A 16,801-nucleotide genomic window follows, 5' to 3' on the forward strand; every position below is an offset into this window, starting at 1 on the left:
AGGCTGCTAGGGTCTCTGATCCACAAAACTGACCTCGGAGGGAAGAGAGGCTTCTTACCGGGTTATCAAGAGCCTCCTGGGTCAGGTTCCGGCATGCACCATTTCCAGCCCAGACAGCCATCCCGAGGGGTGGGATTACGGCTAGTTTCACAGGTGAGGAAACTGAGGCACCAGAGATGAGGTTGTCTGTCAGGTAATGATGGAAAGGCAGGTCTGTCTGGTTTTAGAGCCACTTTGGGCTTTACCACACCCTCCCTTCCTCCACCTGTAAGGTGATGCACTGAGCCTATGACAGGAGGAAGAGGCTCCAAGTAAGGAGACAGATCACCCAGGACCTTGACGCGACAAGGCAAGGCATATGCATCTTTCATTTTGTCTCTCTTTTTCTTATTTTTCCCACCTCCATTTTACATTCTTTTTTTCTCTCCTTTCCTTCCTCATGCTCTTTGACTTGCATGGCACCCAAGGGTGATGCCCTGGGATAACGGAGCAGCAACCCATCTGGGAGCTGAGGCCAGGGAACTGCTTTCCAAATACCTTCTCAGCTAGGGCTGGGTTGCAGGGTCTTGGACACCCCACCCAGCTCATGCAGAGTGACTCAGAGTCCCTGTCAGCTAAGAATCAGCCAAGCTGATCTTCAGAAGAGCCTACCAGACAGCCCCACTTTTCAGCAGCCATGTTAATTTCCTGAGCGAGTGACAATGAAGATAACCTTATCTCTACCAGCAGTGGTTGGCTGCTTGTTGTCATCTGTACCCCTTTATAAGGCAACTTAAGATGTCCGGGAGATGGCTGGGCAAAGGGCCCCTCCAGGATGGGCGTCACTTTGGCTATGGAAGACTACTGCTCTCTCTCTTTCCTAATTATAAATTTTAATATACAGAAAAATATAGAGCATTAGGTAATAGTACTCTGTATCCACACTGAGAATTAACACATGTTAACATTGTTATTTTTGCCTTGGATATTTTTTAAGACAAAACTGGCATACAGCAAAGTACACAAATCTTGAGTTTGATCAATTTTTACCCATGTATACACCAGTGTGATTACCAACCAGATCAAGATGCAGTATTTTGTCATCACCCCAGAAGGGTCCCTATGCCACTTTCTAGTCAATAACGCCCCATTAGTAACCCTTATGGTAACCCCTATTCCGAATTCTGTCACCAGGAAGTAGTTTTGCCAATTCGAAAACTCCTTAAACAAAATCACACTGTATGTGTTCTTTTATATCTAGCTTATTTTGCTTAACATAATGTCTTCGAGATTCATCTATATTGCTGCAGTATTAAGCCATCCTCCTGCTGGTGGACCCCTGCATTGTTATTTTGCTGCTGTTGCTACTGTAAATGGCTCTGCAATGAGTATTCTTGGGCCTGTCCCCTGGTGTACATGATAAAAACTCTCCAGGATATGAATCTAGAAGTAGGATAACCAAATTGGTTTGATTATCTCTAGTCATTGGCTAATATGAACAAAGACGCTATGAACACCCTTGTGTATTTCTTTTGGGGCACACCTTTCTCTTGGGTTTATACCTAGGAGTGGCATTTCGGAATTACAGGATAAGAAGCATAAGCTTAGCTTTCAATGATACTGCCAAACGGTTTTCAAACCAACAGTGGTTGAATGAATCTACACTTCAAGCAATGTATAAGAATTCCAGTTGCTCCATATTTGTGTCAACATAGGATATTATTAAACTTGTTAATTTTAGCCATTCTGGTGACTGTGTCTGGTACCTGACTGCAATTCTTCTTCTTCTCTTCCCCCCTCCCTCCCCCACTGCCTCCTCCGCCCCCTCCTTCTCCTTCTTCTTCCTGTGGCTTTAATTTACATTTTCCCAATAGGTAACTAAATTGACCACCTTTCATATGCTTCAAATACTTTTAATAAGAGAAATAGAACAATACACGCAAGGTTGATATCCCCTTGGTTGTCCTTCCCAGCCCTAGCCCCCTCCTTCCCCAGAGACAACCACTACCAGGAAATTGGTAAGTACCCTCCCAGTCCATGTTTTGTACTGAAACTATATTTATATGTTTACATAAAAAATGTATAGTAATGCCTTATGTGGCTTTAAAATTTACATAACTACTTTCATGCTGCAACATGCCTTGTTTTCACTCAACGTTGTCTTTACATATGTTGATAACACACAGATCTAGTTTATTCACTGAATCTGCCAAGTTGAATTCCATTGAGTGACTACGGACGGGTGTATTTACCCGCTCTCCAGTTGATGGACATTTGGATTGTTTCCAGTCTTTCTCTGTCACAAACGATGCTTCAGTTAACATGCTCCTACCTATCTCACTGCTAACATGAGTCTACTGCTGTGTTTTCCCTACTGTAGAACCAGACAAAAGGCAAAGGTTAGTCCATTGAGTTTTTGACTTGTTCCATTTTCCATTCCAGGGGCTCTTATGGTCCCAGATACATGGCCATACAGACAAAGATGATAAGTGACCTCACTGTTCAAGTATGACCTTGCCCCTTACCGAGGAGGTGTGGGGAGCCTTGTATTTCACCAGCCCTGAAGCTAAATCAACCACACAGCCTCACACTGGGATTTACACACATTTCTGGTTCCAGAAGGTCATTTGGTCACACAGGTCTTCTTCCAGAAAAAGAATTGAGGCAGCTTAGGATTTTGAAACAGGGCAACATCTTACGTTGTTAGCACTAGGCCTTTACTCTTCATTGGCATCTCTTCTGTATTCACAACATGAACCACTCTCTCCTTACAACTTGTCCTGCATATCCGCCTACCCACCTCACCATTTCCCCTCAGAGTCCTGTGGAATCCTCCTCTGTGAAATTAAACTCTGCCCTCCCTACAGGTCTCTCCTTGACCTTCTTTTGAGAAATCAGACTTCATCAAAATCTAAACCTGTTGTTCATCAGAGAGACCATTACAAAAAGAAAAAGACAAGCCACAGACTGAAAGAAAATCTGACAAAGGATTTGTTTTTAGAATATAGAAAAACCATCTACAAACTAATATTAAAAAGGCAAGCAGTCTAATAAAAGCAAAACATGGGCAAAACACTTGAACAGACACCTGACAAAAGAAGATCTATGAATGACCAATTAACATGTGAAAAGTCAAACATGGGAATACCCTGCAATCTAGCAATTCTCTTACATCTTTACCCAAGAGAAATAAAAAAACAATCTAAAAATGCATTTTTATTCATTGTAGCCAAGCACTGGTAATAACCCAAATAGCCATCAACAGAATAGATGCACAACTGTGATGTGTGTTCATACAACAAAACACTGCTCAGAATAGAAAGAACAAACTACTGACACACACACAACAATATGGACGAATCCTAGAAACATAACGCTTGCAAGGGTCCTGCAGTTGGCAGAATAACAGCCCCTCAAAGATGTCCAGGTCCAAATCCCTGTGATCAGGTGGCAAAATAACCATCATGTGATGAAGGTGGAGGACCTCGAGATGGGGAGATAACTCTGGATCACTCGAGTCCTTAAAAGCAGAGAAGCCTTCCTGGCTGTGGCCAAAGGGAAATGTGACACAGGATGAATGGTCAGAGATACAACATTGCTGACTTTGAAGATGGAGGAAGGGACAACAAGCCAAGGAATATGGGTGGTCTCGAGGGGCTGAAAAAGGAAAGGAAAGAGACTCTCCCCTAGAGACTCCACAAAGAACACAGCTCTGCCATCACCTTGACTTTGACTCACTGAAAACACTTATTGGACTTCTAACACACAAACCTGTAAGAAAATAAATTTCTGTGGTCTTAATTTGTTAAGTTTGTGGTAACCTGTTAGAGCAGCAACTAGAAACAATCTTCACTGGTTTTCTTATTTTGAGAGTTGATTCAAGCATATTTTTTTTAATTCCTTCAAACCAATATTTTCCTAAGTTTTTTTGTTAGTTTCTATGCTTGTGTTTTTACTCCTTATCTTTGTATCTCTGCTAACCTGTCTGTGCTCTGTGGCTGTCCTGTGGCCCTCTATTCATTTGTACTGCCTTTCTCTTCTCCTGCTCGGTGTATATTTCTCTAGTCTGTTTTCTTTGGGCACACATTGCTGTATGTGCTTTAAATACGATCGTGCCTTGCATACTGCTTACTAACCTGTGACCGTAAGATCAGTTTCCAGGTCTCTGATGTTTCTCATCATTGCAATGGCTATGTGCATAGATTACAATTAAATCAGTTCCCCACTTTTCACATTTAGATTGTTTTTCACTTTTTCCCTTTTGTAGACGATACTTTGATGAATATTTTAGTAACTGTATATTTAGGCTCATTCATGATTGTTTCCTTAGAATAAACTCAGACTTACTCATAGAATAAATTCATAAATTGCTGGGTCAATGAAAATATAAAATTGTGTCTTTTAGTATGTAATTTCCAACCAACCAGCCAACACAAAGATTATACTAACTAGGGTATAGCTTCTGCAGAAAATACAAGGCAATATTAGCACATCAATCAATTTCCTTTAGCTACTCTCCTACTGACCAATCTTCAGAAATGTTAACATTTTGAGCTGTTCTCCTAAAAAAAAAAAAATTGTAAATAAAATACTATGAGCTCACGTGTTAACAATCTGATACAAAAGAAGTACATTTCTGAAATGTCACCTTTATTAAACTATTGCTCTGTGAGGGTACCTTACAATGTAGTCCCTGTTTTATAAAAGCGTATTTGTTTGATTTCAAGGTCCGTCTGTGCAGCGGGCCCCGGGGGCATTCTCATCCTCTTTTGTGCTCTGATTCTCCCTAGCAATGCCGACTAAGCATTTTGTTTTCAACCACAGGGTCTGGGCTCTGCATAGCTATACCATGCCTTTTAGATTAAACCTGATTTCTTCCTTCAAGTGGATACTTTATTCTTATAGCGAACAGGGCACAGAGTTCAGAGAAAGAAGATCATGTTTTATAATGTTTATTAATGTCTTAAAAGTACGTGCCCATCTGTTCCAAGTCTGGAAGAAATCAAAGTTAGGCTTACAGAGAATCAGGCACAGTGAATCAATCAATTAATTAACCATTGTTGAGTGCCAACAATGTGTAAGGCAACAGGAATAACAAAATCAGAGTCAACTTAAAATACATTAGTAAATATTCTTCTTTCCTTTAGTTTTAGTTGCTTTCCCTGGAATATTAGAGGAACGTTTAAGTTTGCGTTGTGTTTTTCTAGATGTTTGGGGTTTTTTTCTTAGCCTGGAAGAAGACCATAGTAGCTTTTAAACTCTCCTGTTTTTAGTCAAAAGATGCTTTTCAAAATTAAGGAAATTGAGTTTGCCATATGAGGATCAGCTTTATACGTTCCCTCTTTTGCCTATTGTTCTATTGAGTTGTTGTCCTTTCCTTACTGATTTGTAGGAATTCTTAAAATATTTTTGATACAGATTCTTTGTTGTATGTGACACATCTTCTCTCTGTTTGTAGTTTATCTGTCCATCTTCTTTAACGTGTCTTTTGATGAATGCAGGTTTTTAATTTCATTAGAGTCCAATTCATCACATTTCCATTTTATAGGAAATCCTCCCCTACCCTCAAGACCTAAAGCTATTTTCCCATGTTTTCTTCTAAAATTTTTTAAGTTTTGCTTTTGACATTCGAATCCTTAATCCATCTGGAGTTGATTTGCATGTCTGATGTGCGATAGGAATCCGATTTACTTTTCATATGGATAATGATTTTTTTCCTGTCCCACGTATTGAATCCCTCATAAATAATCTAGGAAATGCAAATGGTGACCCTAATGAGATACCAATTTACATCTGTTCAATGGGCAAAAATTAAGACATCTGGTGATACCAAGTTCTGAAGAGGCCAGATCAATAGGATGTCTTACCACATCCCTGGCGAGAGCATAAGTTGCTAGGACTGCTTTGGAAAGCAGTCTGGCATCGTCTTGCAGCGCTGAATGTTCCCACGCCCTACCACCAACCCACATTCCTTTCCTGGGTATAAACCGAGGACAGCTCCAGGAGCACCAGGAGAGAGGACCACATGTGAAAATCTCCACTGCAGCTCTCTGTATCACAGCAAGAAATGTGAAGGCCTAAACTCCAGTGTCAAGGAGGCCAGATAAATAAACGCTGGTGTGTTCACCTCCTGAAATACTACATAGCAGTGAAGGTGAATGAATCACAGCAGCTACAACAATATGAATGACCCTTCGTATAGAAAACTACACAGGAACGACGTCCCAGGAGATTATATAGGGCATAATAACTTCTCCAAAAAAAGTCACAAATAAGTAAAACTAATCATTATATGGTTTGCATGCCCGTATGTGTGATAAAAAAAATATGTTTTAAATCAAGAGTGAAAAAAATACAAAATTTTGAATTGCATTGAATTGTATTGAATTTGTATTGTATTACATCTAGTGGGAGGGGTCCCGGGCGTGGGGGTGGTAAATGGGTGAGGGCAGGAGCATTGAAAGATGGAAGAGTATAGTGTGCTCCTTCTCTACTTGGATAGTGAGTTCATGGGTGTTCGTTACATGATCAACAAATAAATACCCACGCAGATAAAAATAAAAGAGAGCTATGCACAGACCAGAGATGAGGGAGGTAAACCAAAGATGAGGAATTCAACTTAGTGCCTGAAGTCCACTGAAAGTACAGTTGGGGAAGAAAATCTGCACAGACCCTTTGTGAAATGAGCTGGCCTAAGGTATGACGTGACGGTGCTTAAAAAACAAAGACGAAACGCTATTTGGGATAAGTGACAGGTATTAATAAATCAAAATTCCTTACCCTAGTAATTTTTTCACTGGATCCTGATTAGTTAATAAATATGCAGTCTGCCTAAATTCTATGTGTTTTGGGGCCTGTTTGGACCAAAGTGGGAAAAAAAAATCTGTAAATCAATTCTCTAAGGAGGTGCTGAATGGAAAGAGAAGCAAGTTAACTAAGAACACTCCAGATTCTTTATGGACTGCCATTATATCACAAGAATAAGTTAAAGATGGGGTTTCCAAACTTTAAATCATAAAAGCGGCCTAAATTTTTCCATGATTTTACAGTTTGCATAGTGTTCTCATAGAATGCTCCATTTGATCATGGGGCAAGAAGCCTAAGAACTTATAAAATCAAGGCTGTCAGATGTTTGCAACAAAAAATAACATTAAAAATAAAACTGACTTCTGATGTTATTTCAAAACCGAGTCTGGATAAGAGGTAACTAAAGGCGTCCCAAAAAGTGGGATGTAAATTTCAGCATGATCTGTTAGTGCTTTGACTTCTTTAAATCTTCATCTCAACAAGAGGTTATCTTACTGCTGTTCCTGAAACTCCCAATTCAACAAATATTTGTTGAGTCGCTAAAATGTGCAAGGACTATGCTTAGATCTAGGAATAAAAACGTGAACAAAGAAGACAATAGCCATGGAGCTATAGAGAAACAGTGTTGAATATAATTAATATATTTCTATTTTAATTTTTAAAAATGCATCATGTGTAATATCTTCTATGAGGCTTTATTTGGCGTTACCTAGAACACAGCCGGTGGAGGCGATAAGCCCTTCTACGTCCCCACTGGACCTCGCCGTGTTTCCTTTCGAGTATCCAGCATACGGATCTGCAATTATTTGTAGATATGTCTGCAGCGGACATCTGTTACCTATGCTCCGGCCGGGATCGTTTCTTCTCAGAAACTCCTTTCTCCACTTTTTAGGGCTGTCAGTGACACGGCCTCCACTCCTCCCACACATAGGGGAGGCACCAGATGCAGGCTGACCCCACAGCCGGGCTGGATATGCGACCCAAGCAGCGCTCCCTTTGGAGGTTTGATATGGACCCTGGAAGAGAAAGAATTCATCTCTTCCCCTCAAATTACTAATACTAATATCACAGACACGTAGAACTTTGGCTCCACAGGAGAATCTAAGAACCCATTGGAGAGCAGAGTTGTGGGATGAAGAAAGACTCAATCCTGATGATACACTTGAAACCTGAATCCAGAGGTGCCTGAAACCCCCATTCCTGAAATTCCCAATTAAAAGAACCAAATATACTATTAACTTAAGCTTGTTAGATTAGTTTTCTTATCACTTAAGCCTGGGTAAGTCCCAGCTGACACTGTATGTGTCTCCTCTATGAGAATGTGAGCTTCTAGGAGCAACTATGAGTAAGGCCTAATTGGCCCTGATGTTGACCCGCTCTCATAGCACGAGTAATGCCCAGATGAAAGTGCTCAGCTTCTAGAACAGGTGCATGTAATCCTAGGTCCACAAACTCGTAGGAGGATCCATGAGAAGATGTGTAAATGCGGATATTTCAGGTGAAAAAGTTAATACCTGTCATCAAAGTATTGCTTGGAGTATCAAAGATGTTCAAAGGAATGGCAGACCAAGAAAATTCAAGAACTCTCACTGGTGTAAAAGCTGTGCTTAGCAAACAGCCTGCTTTCACTGATAGCAGTCATCACACCTGGACACACAGAGCCAGGGGAGAAAGAGCTTTGCTAGAGCTTTCAAAGTCTAGAGGACGCAAAAGCTTTCTATATTTCAGATAAAATGGAACAAACAAAAATGGTTGGTTGGTTGGTTGGTTGGTTGGTTGGTTGGTTTTTGTATGGGAAGATGCCTTCTGGTTTGTTCTTCTGAGCCCACGGAGGGATACAGCTGGGGAATGTGAGAGAAGACAAGAAATCCAACCCCTCTGGACCCCAGCCCCCACCCCATACCACATGACAGAAAGCCTCCTGGGCTCCCTCCCAATCCAGGGGATCCCTTGAGCACTGACTAAATCTAATTCTGCTATTCATCTCTAGCTTCCATTATTTTGTCTTTATTTCCTTTTTGTGGTGATGGTGGTGGCAGTAAAATACTCATAACATGAAATTTACCATCTTAACCATTTTCGAGTGTCCAGCGGCAGAAGTACATTCACATTGTTGCACAACCCTCCATCCCCAGAACCTGGTTTCCTGTGACTGTCATAACAAACATTACCAAAAATTTGATGGCTTACAACAACAATTTATTTGCTCACAGTTCTAGGGGCCAGAAGTCCAAAATCAAGGTGTCAGTGGGACACGCTCCCTCCCAAGACTGTAGGGCAAAATCCTTCCTTGCTTCTTCTAGCCTTTGGTGGCCCCAGGCATTCTTTGGCTCCTGGCTTTATCATTCCTATCTCTGCCTCTGTCTTCCCATGACCTTCTCTGACTCTAGGCCTTCTTTTCTTTCTCTTATAAGGACATTTGTCTTTGGATTTAGGGACCCTCCTCTGGGTAATCCAGGATGATCTCATCTTGAGATTTTTAACTTAATTACTTTTACAAAGACTCTTTTTCCAAATAGGCCATATTCACTGGTTCCGAGGGTTGGGACATGGACATAGCTTTCTGGGGGCCACAATTCAATTCACTGCAGCTGGGTTACCCCAGAAGCAAATACAATATGAGGGCAGTGACCCCAGGAAGCACCAACAGGAGAGTGGGAAGTGACAGGGAGGAGAAGGAAGCCAATACAGAATGCCCTAGTAAGCAAGTTACTACTGAGAAACCAGTAGTTATCCCTTCCATAGGGAACCTTGGGGAGATGGCACAGAGCACACCTCAGGCCTATCCCACCTGCAAAGCAAGGAATCTCTTGTCATTGACTGAAGGCTGTCCCCAGGAGCATTAACTCCCTGACATTTGTCTCCCTCACACTCAGGCAAAGGGAAAGATCTCAGAGACAGTCATATATATTTATAATAAGACACCATCTTCGCATCCTAAAATGCTAGTGCCTCCCAGAAGTGGGTGGGGCACTGATAGTATCTGCCACTAGGCAAGTCGGGAAGTTTCCACTTTATCATTTAAATCAAATTTGAAGAAGGAGCTACTAGAGTTGTCCACTGATAGATCATTAAAATAATATTTGTTGGAAGATCACTAAGGGATCTGGGGCATAAAGCTGAGAAGAATGTCAAAGAATTAAGGGCATTAGCATGTAAATTACTTCCAGTCTCCTTTGCACATTTATTTGGACAAAGTCAATCATTATATATATTGATTACAGATACATACGAAGATATGATTTTAAAAATGGGGTAAGTAGGAATATGGGCTATTCCTCAGTATGAAGTATTTATCACTGAATACATGAACCAAGAGTTTATTTTATTTTATTTTTTAAAGATTTTATTTATTTATTTGACAGAGAGAGAGACAGCCAGCGAGAGAGGGAACACAAGCATGGGGAGTGGGAGAGGAAGAAGCAGGCTCCCAGCGGAGCAGGGCTCCTGATGTGGGGCTCGATCCCAGGACCCTGGGACCATGCCCTGGGCCAAAGGCAGACACTCAATGACTGAGCCACCCAGGCACCCCGAACCAAGAGTTTAAAAGGCCAATAATATTTTACTTTACATTGAATACTTTTGAAAATACATAGCATATTTACTTGTTTTTAACACAGAGCCTTAGTGGCGCTGCAGATTTTTAAATTTCTAATTTCAATTTATGTAAGTATTTTTGTTCTAGAGAATTAAGATACTGTGATCAACACAAAATGGAGAATTTGGAACACAAACATAGGTTTAAAGAGAAAAAAAGTGATGTATAATGTCCTGCTGTTAATAAAGTATACTTGTTTACTTTTTTTTTTTTTTTAGTGGATGAATTTAGATTTCCCTGGATAAGGGTAAAAGAATGATGTTGTTTTATTTTAAAACATAAGAATTTGTAAAACCCAGGAAATAACATCCTTTGCAATTCCATATACGTACAATGAAAACTTTCATAAGTCACCCTAAAATTCTTTTAGGAAGCATATGAACTAACCTCTATATCCAAATCCCAAACTTCCAGGAGAGAGATGGCCCCATGTGGGGCAGATATTTCCTGTGGTGGAATCCACTGTGGCCAGTGAGCTGGGGTCACAGCCCTTGCTGTGCACTCACCAGCGGCCACAAGGGGTTGGGTAATACCTGATCAATAGTTTTCAGGGAAGGGGGTGGTAGGGTAAAAAATCTTGACTACCTAAGGAAGGTTTTTATTTAGTATGAAAATTTTTTTATGCATAGAACCCTAGTGAACTGATTTTTCTGCTTAATCCATTCTTTTATTTATTTTTTTTAAAGATTTTATTTTTATTTATTTGACAGAGATAGAGACAGCCAGTGAGAGAGGGAACACAAGCAGGGGGAGTGGGAGAGAAAGAAGCAGGCTCATAGCGGAGGAGCCTGATGTGGGGCTCGATCCCATAACACCAGGATCACGCCCTGAGCCGAAGGCAGACGCTTAACCGCTGTGCCACCCAGGCGCCCCCTAATCCATTCTTTTAAAGAAAAAAAAATTTTTGAGGGAATGGACTGTGGCCACTCAGAAATATATTGGCACCAACTCTCTGAAAAAAAGTCTCTGAGGCACACTGATTTTCAGCGACAATCAAGGGTGCTGGATGTGCAGTCAGCCCCCACCACCTCCGTCCCCACTTAGGTTGAGAAGCAGGTCAGCGGTTTGTTCATGGAGGGAGACACTCAGAACATGAAGTACCCCATCAGCCTCCCGCATGTAATAAATTTCCATCCTTCTTCCAGGCAGCGGTCCAATGTGTATTTTAGGTTCCTTCTTGAGCATCTGTCAGCATCGCTACCTCTTACTTCATAAGCCAACCTATATTTTGCTCTTATATTTTTAATCAGGTTGAGTAATGCAGCTACCAGTCTAGGACAAAACTGGACTGATTTGCTGGGACTATGAATAACGCAACAGGGAATAAAAAGGAAACACGTACAGACAGTGTGTCTCTGGAGAGGTTCACGAGATTCTCGGAGGCACATCGGGCTCCAATTCAGTGTTTCTCAGGATTTCAGACATTTTTGTACTCTCTTCATGAATTCTGGTGTATCCACTTACTACCTGCCCTTGAAAGAAAGAAAGAAAGAAAGAAAGAAAGAAAGAAAGAAAGAAAGAAAGAGCTGCATTGAGATATAATTCACCTATTTAAAGTGTACAATTCTGCATTTCTAGTATATGCACGGGGTTGTGCAACCATCACCATAATCTAATTGCAGAACATTTTCATCCCCCACAGAAGAAAGCCCATATCCATTAGCAGTAGCTCCCCATTCCCGGCACACACCTACTCCCCGGCCCTAAAGAACCATTAATCTACTCTGTGCCTCTAGGGATTTGCCTATTCTGACTTTTCATATAAGTGAAATCATAAAATTTGTGATTGGCTTTCTTCACGTACATAATGTTTTCAAGTTTCATCCATGTCGTAGCATGAATTAGTACTTCAATCCTTTTTATGGCCAAATAATATTTCATTAAATGTATATATCACTGTATTAGTCAGAGTTCCCCAGAGAAACAGAACTGACATAATATGTATATATATAGAGAGAGAGAGCAAGATTTATTTTTAAGGGATTGGCTCATGTTTGTGGAGGCTTGGTGAGTCCAAAATCTGATGGAGTAGGCTGACAGTCTGGAGATCCAGGGAAGAGTTGGAATTTGAGTCCAAAGGTGGTCTGCTGGCAGTATTCCTTCTTGCTCAGGGCAAGTCAATCTTTTATCTTATTTAGGCCTTCAACTGATTGGATGAGGCCCTCCTACATTTTGGGGCTTAATCTGCTTTACTCAAAATCCACCAATTTATTTTTTTTTAAGATTTTATGTATTTATTTGTCAGAGAGAGAGAGAGAGAGCACAAGCAGGGGGGCAGCAGGCAGAGGGAGAAGCAGGCTCCCCACCGATCAAGGAGCTCAATGCGGAACTCCATCCCAGGACCCTGGAATCATGACCTGAGCTGAAGGCAGATGCCCAACCAACCGAGCCACCCAGGCGTCCCCACCAGTTTAAATGTTAATCGCATCCGAGGCACTGGGTGGCTCAGTCAGTTGTGGACCTGACTCTTGGTTTCAGCTCAGGTCATGGTCTCAGGGTTGTGGGATCAAGCCCCACATCAGGCTGCAGGCTGAGCACAGAGTCTGCTTGTCCCTCTCCCTCTGTTCCTCCCCCTGCTCTGTCTCTCTAAATAAATAAAATCTTTTTAAAATAAAATAAACAGAAATAAAAAACAAATGTTAATCACATCCAAAAAATACCTACACAGAAATATCCATAATAATGTTTGACCAAATATCTGAGCACCATGTCCCAGCCATGTTGACGCATCAAATTAACCATCGCAACCACGTTTTATTTATCTACGCACCAGATGATGGGAAATTTGTGTTGTTTCCACTTTTTGTCATGTACAAATGCTTGTGTGGACATATGTTTTCATTTATCTAGCAGTGAAATTGCTGGGTTAAGTGGCAACTCCGTGCTTAAGATTTTGAGGAACTGCCAAACTGTTTCCCAACATAGTTGTGCCATTTTACATTCCCACCAGCCATGTATGAGGGTTCCAATTTCTCCGTAAGTTTGCTAATACTTGTTATTATCATTTTTTTTAAAGATTTTATTTATTTATTTAACAGAGAGAGAGACAGCCAGCGAGAGAGGGAACACAAGCAGGGGGAGTGGGAGAGGAAGAAGCAGGCTCCCAGCGGAGGAGCCTGACGTGGGGCTCGATCCCAGAACTCTGGGATCACGCCCTGAGCCGAAGGCAGACGCCTAATGACTGAGCCACTCAGGCGCCCCTGTTATTATCATTTTTACTATAACCATCCTAATAGGTGTGAAGTGGTATCTCATTTCCATTTCCCTCATGACTGATGATATCAAGTCTCTTTTCATATACTTATTGACTGGCCTTTTGCATGTCTTCTTCAGAGAAACAAGTAATTCAGATTATTTGCCCATTTGTTAATTGGGTTATTTCTCTTTTTATTATTAAGTTGTAAGAGTTCTTTATAGATTCAGAATACAGGTCCTATATCTGATAGATAATTTTCAAATATGTTCTCCTATTCTGTGGGTTATTTTTTCATTTTCTTGATAGTATCATTTGTTGCACAGAAGTTTTTACTTTTGGTGAAATCCCATTTATTCATTTTTCCCTTTGTTGCTTATTCTCTTGGCTTCATATCTGAGAAGTGACGGCCTAACTCAAGGTCTCAAAATCTACTTTTATGTTTTCTTCCAGGAGTTTTAGAGTTTTAGCTCAGATATCTGTGTCTAATTTTGAGTTAATTTTAGTTTTTACGTGTGGTGTAAGGAAGGGACCCAACTGCATTCTTTTGCATGTGGCTGTCTGATCAACCCAGAACCTGAACTTACACACTTTTTTGCCTTAAATCAACTAATCTTTTTATGCAAATTGTCTTAAAAGAACGTGCTATATAGCACTACTGTAAGTGAAAAGCAATTAGAATTTGCCATGAAAAGAACATAAGTATAAATACTCAGAAAACAAAACTACAAAAATACTAAGAAAAAAATGAGAATTTTTGAAAACCCTATAAAATTTCACAGACACAGATGACTACTGAAGCCCTCCTTTCTCATTAGAAAGGGGGGTCAGCAAGTGAGAGGGAAGTAGTGGAGACACACTAACACCAAACCCAGATGTTCCCTGTAAGAAGGACTAATGAAAGGAATTAAAAAGGAAACACTTGGGGCACTTGGCTGGTTCATTCCATTAAGTGTCTGCCTTCGGCTCAGGTCATGATCTCAGGGTCCTGGGATCGAGTCCTGCGTGGGGGGGGGGTCCTTGCTCAGCGGGGAGCCTGCTTCTCACTCTGCCTCTGCCCCTCCCCCAGCTTCTGCTCTTTCTCACTCATGCTCTCTCTCTCATATAGATAAATAAAAAATTTTTTAAAAATTTTAAAAAGGAAACACACTGAGTGATTCGAGGTGAATTGGGTCTCCCTGTGAATGAATAGGTGAATAGGTATTCCTGAGGACCCTCAGCCCAGATCCCACCCTGTGGGAAGTGCTTCTCTGTATCACTAGCGCCGCAGGAATGGAAAGAACTGTGTTGGGGAGAGCCGGGATTTGATCCCAGGCTCCTCACTGATTCCTGACTCTCAGCAAGTTACTCAGCCCGTCGCACTTTGTGGGTGAACTGTAGATAATCTCTTCCCAGGGTGGTATGAGGACTCGGTTCCACAGTACGTGCAAGGCAGTCCAACATAGGTAAGCATACGGAACAGTGAGAGCCCTCTTGGCATTCTTGCCACTTCCAGAAACACTGAGAATCCGGTACTCAAGCACTGTGTCCCAAAATGCGGCTAGAACCCCCTGGAAGAGGAGGGTGACTCCATTGCTCACAGTTTGGGGATCGCTCCCATAGACCTGCCTCGGTCTCCTCACTTCTGCTCTGACAGACCAGCCTTAGTGAATGTTCCCCACTGAATCTGAATCCGATCCATTCCTGAAGACACAGCCTCTGACAACAATTCCCAAGGTCATCGTGAGATTCGGGGAATTTGGTTTAATGAATGACAGGGAAAAAAAGCCAAAAGCCCAGAGAATCCAAACACACCGCCCGAGTTCAGCTTTCCCAAGGGCAGCGGGGGCGGCTGTGGTGCCCCATTCTCTGCCTCCTCCCGACCGCTGGCAGCAGGTACTAAGAAGCAGAAACGAGACGCAAAGACCGTCCGTGGGCTGCAGAAGGTGACGAGGGGAGGCGGGGCTGGAAAATCCCAACTAAGAATAATCAGCCTCTGAAAAACCGCAGGCTGATTCATGCCGTGAAGGGCTGCTGAGTGCCTTCTGAGACTGCGCCAGGCACTGTGGGGTACCGATGCAGGAGGGGGTGCAGGAACCCCAAGCGAGAACCTCTCTGCCCGGGTGGGGAGACGAACTGCCCGTCATACCTGCACAGGAGAGGTCCCAAGATGTGACTTCTGGTCTGAGTTCAGGGGAAGGGTAAAGAAAGAGTGGCTGGTGCGCTAATGGAGGAAAGGGAGCGGACGAGGGATGGGGGGAGGCTGGGCACGAAGGTTCACGGGGGGACTGAGGGTGGGCAGGAGGCGGGAGACGGCAGAACGGAAGCAGAACATTATGGGCTTGGTGTTTTCTTTAAAAAAAGAAAACAAATTCATTCCTTTGTCCCCCTTTGGGTCCTGTATTTCGGATTCAGGTTGGCAGATGGAATCCTAACCGTAGCCCTGAGCCTACATGGTCTTCTAATTGGCAATTGTTAATTAAGAAAGCTACTGACAGATGAGAGAAGCAGCGAATGGAGGTACAAGGAGCAGATAAAATGCTCATCAGAGCTGTTGAAAACTGACTACGCAAATCTAGGGGCTGAAAATATTCGGAAGAACAACTCCTACCGGCTTGTCCTTCTGCAGGAGCTTGCGTGAGAAATGCACCCTCGTACCCGCACTGCTGTGCATTTTGTATCCACGAAGGTGTCCCTACGGGATTGCCTGTCACAAGTCCCCTCGGAAGTGGGTGGCCTTTTCAAGTTTGCCGCTCTCTTCTGTGTTGTGTAAACTTTAATCGTTACATGCGGGGTGGTCATGGTATGGTGCTTAGAGAGGGGGAGAAAGCTGGGTGAAAGGACAGGATGTCTGGAATTTCCTTGACATGCTCCAGGAAAAAAGGGGTGCAGGAGATAAGCGCCATGTCAGATGGATGTGGACCCCATTTCTCAGTTCATTTCTCTCAGTTGAAGTGGGGCAATCGGTACATGAGGGTTGTTATCCTATTCTGTCTACTTGTGTGTGTATTTGAGAATTTCCATAATAATTTTTTAAAGATTTGTTTATTTTAGAGAGAGAAAGAGAGTGTGCACCCTTGTGAGTGGGGGGCGGGGCAGAGGGCGAGAATCTTCAAGCAGACTCCCGGCTGAGCTGGGAGCCAGATGCGGGACTCGATCTCACGACCCTCAGATCATTATCTGAGCTGAAACCAGAACTCGGATGTTTAACCGACTGACCCACCCAGGTGCCCCTGAAAATTTCC

The sequence above is a fragment of the Ursus maritimus genome, unplaced genomic scaffold (assembly GCF_017311325.1).
Source record: "Ursus maritimus isolate PB19 unplaced genomic scaffold, ASM1731132v1 scaffold_10, whole genome shotgun sequence".
Lineage (NCBI taxonomy): Eukaryota > Metazoa > Chordata > Mammalia > Carnivora > Ursidae > Ursus > Ursus maritimus.